General features: G+C 33.9%; 1 long non-coding RNA gene across 1 annotated transcript; it reads right to left on the bottom strand.

Moving 5' to 3' along the window:
* Positions 1 to 698: 698 nt before the first annotated feature.
* On the bottom strand, positions 699 to 3091 carry LOC111630473. Its single transcript, XR_002757534.1, has 3 exons — positions 2736 to 3091; positions 2222 to 2365; positions 699 to 1523 (listed from the first exon to the last, which is right to left on the bottom strand). It is a non-coding gene; the product is annotated as an uncharacterized LOC111630473 (long non-coding RNA).
* Positions 3092 to 3126: the final 35 nt, after the last annotated feature.

The raw sequence follows: 3126 nt of genomic DNA, 5'->3' as shown, positions 1-3126 counted from the left end.
AGATTTCTTAGTGTCAGCAGGGCTGGAAAAATATGGATATATCTTTTTCGGATATAAATAGAAGTATTTTTTTAACATTTAGAACCAATTTATCTAATTACAGATTTGAGGTTTATCATATTGACAAACAAATAAAATGATAAATGTATGAATAAATGAAATTGCAATATATCAGGTTGTAATAGTGAACTTTAGATATTTCGATTTTTTCTAGAAACGACTGGAAAAAATGTTCTAGAACGTAATAATTAGAGTAATCACGGGGGCATTTCATCTCATATTTTAGGAAGGCTCAAAAAATAATTTGCTACAAATCATTCATTCCATTACATTTTTTTAAAGATTACAATATAATCTTTCATAGGTTTTTTGTTTTACTATACTAAGAGCCTTAAGAAGCCTTACTACTTACTTACTAACGCCGGGCACATCTGTTAGTTTACAATAACAGCATTAGCAACACCCCCGAACCTCGAGTATTTATGGGTCGTCGTTGATCAACACCTGACTTAACCCGCAACAGGCTTGCTAAATAAAGAGGCCCTCTTAGTGTCTAGAGGAGCGAGTGAAAAAATAAATAAATAAAACCCTCGGAGTGGCAAGTGTGCCTTTGCCACTTTAACTGTTTCTCTAAAATTATCCTTTAAAAGGAATGCGCTTACAAAAGAATAGAAAAAGATTAGATCTGCAGAAACTGTTTTATTTTTGCAAACATTATGTTTTTACAAATTACATAAGTTTTATTCGTTATCGAGGCATTTTTAAACAGACTTTTAATAACATATAGGTCCAAACACATATTTTAATGTGTGCGAGAGCTCTCGACTATCGCTTGGATGCCTTAATTAGGCCGTAACAATTACTATTAATGTTTTACAAATATAAATATACAACAATTTATAATTGAGATTAAAATTATTAATTAATATATTAATAATCAATTAATTTATCAAACGTTTTATGTATAAAAAATTTGTTTTGCAATTAATCCTTTTACTAGTGTCTGAATAACAAATATCAATTTGTTGAGCGTGTCGTTCCAATAACAAATTAAAACACAATTCCGGAGAGTCCAAGTTCCAGGGATGACAAAAATTGGGAGTCAAATTTGAGCACAGACACAAGCCGGAAGAGTCCAAATTCCAATATAGACAGGATTCTGAAGTCAAATTCGAGATAGACGTAATTCGGGAGAGTCCATATTCGAGTGCAGACACCATTCATGAGTCAAATCCGGGGTTGACATAATTCGGGAGAGTCCAATTCGAGTACAGGCACAATTGAGGAGTCAAATTCGGGGTAGACGTAATTCGGGAGAGTCCAGATTCGTGAAGTAGACATAAATCGAGAGTCCAAATTCGTGTAGACCAATTCGGGTAAATGATAATTGACTAAAAGACAATAATAAGGAGACACAGCCGGGATAAAGTCAAAATTGGGAAGTCATAATCGAACTTGGCATTGACGCAATCGGGATGTCAAAATCAGGAGAAGTCATCGATGGTTTGCAGAAAAAACCATATCTAAAAGTGAATGAAAAACCAATATTTTAATTTTTACTTATAAATTGAAAATTATTTTTGCAATTTTTAGGAGCTTTTTAGATTTTATTTATTAATTTTTAAACTTTATCATTTCTTTTTGTTATTTTTTGAATATTTTTAAATGAAAACAAAATTAAGAATATTATTTCCTTCTAAAATGGAAATAAAGTTACGTGCCAAATGATATTGCTTACCGCAATTAATTGCATACTGCCACGTGTCATGTATGTATCAAATATGTCATTGTCAATTCCATTATTTTAACATGTTCCCGTCCGCATAATCACGTAAGATTACTGGATAATTTAATTTCTACGTTCATTTATACCATTGCTTTCGCTTATACCCAGAGACCAGCAACTTATACCCAGGAAGTATTATCGTGAATACTTGGACAGGAATATACAGACTATGTATGCCCGATACCCTAAAAACGTGGCTTTTCTGTAATCGCATCGAAATCGATCGCATCAAAATATAATACACTTCCACACTAATACCGTACATAAATATTTCCATTTTTTCTGTTGTCCGGCCATTAATTGAGGGTTATTATGAAATCGCGGTTAGATATTGTGTCAATTTATAAACCCAGACCGTAAAATCTCCCAAGTGTTTGGTACAATACAATACAATACAATACAATACAATACAATAAAGTTGCCATACACACTTACAATTAGCCAACTCGGCCCAGATCCAGCAAATCACAGAGCAGATCTTATTGTCGAATTTGACAATGGAAGCAAAGATATCCTTACTCGAACCGAACATACTCGCATTCTCCATTTCTGGCCATTTTACACACCTTCTGCACGGATCTAAATGTAGAAAAATAAGTATAATTATTCATGGAAAACGTATAACTCCCCTTGAATTCCATTAAAACATATTGCGGCGCTGTATCGATGGACTGTAAATGTTGGCCTACAAAGAACGAAAGTTGGATTACGAAATTTTCTACTAATTCATTGGTTCGGTGACGTTTTGAATTCAACTTTTCATCCAATCAGTAATAACACGGACGAATAGGCCGAACAGCGCCGAACAATACGGGAAAATTATGCGATTCGCAAACATTTCCAACTCAAATCTTAATGCTATAAAAATTTTTGGCGTAATCGATACTTGGGCTTAGCGCCACACTCGATTTATTGCCAATTTCAGAGGCTAAATCATACAAAATCTTACCTCTTAACGGGTTTCCACATGCTCTTAAAGAACGACCCGACTTTCTTCAATGTATTTCTATCCCTGGAATGGCCAGGATTATCTTGCACGCAATCTTCGTGCTCTGCCGGGTCTTCGTTCTCTTTGGTGCTTCGTGGAGGAATCACGCTCTCTCTATTGTTCACTCCTTCATCCTCCACATCTTCGACCAATCTCTCACTAAACAAGGAAAGAAATACAATAAATATATAATTTTGGAATTGAATTACGATGAATATTTATAAATGGTAACACTTGGAAAACATTTTCTTTAATTTCCCATCAGGGCAAGAAACTATTAAACTTATTACTATTTATCGAAAAATTAAAACGATGATTCCTCGTATTTCTCAGAATAACCCCTCGTTAAACA

The sequence above is a fragment of the Centruroides sculpturatus genome, unplaced genomic scaffold (genome assembly GCF_000671375.1).
Source record: "Centruroides sculpturatus isolate CEXI.00-Female unplaced genomic scaffold, Cexi_2.0 scaffold659, whole genome shotgun sequence".
NCBI lineage: Eukaryota > Metazoa > Arthropoda > Arachnida > Scorpiones > Buthidae > Centruroides > Centruroides sculpturatus.
Note: the sequence above shows the minus strand (reverse complement) of the source record. Positions and strands in the feature narration are given on the sequence as shown.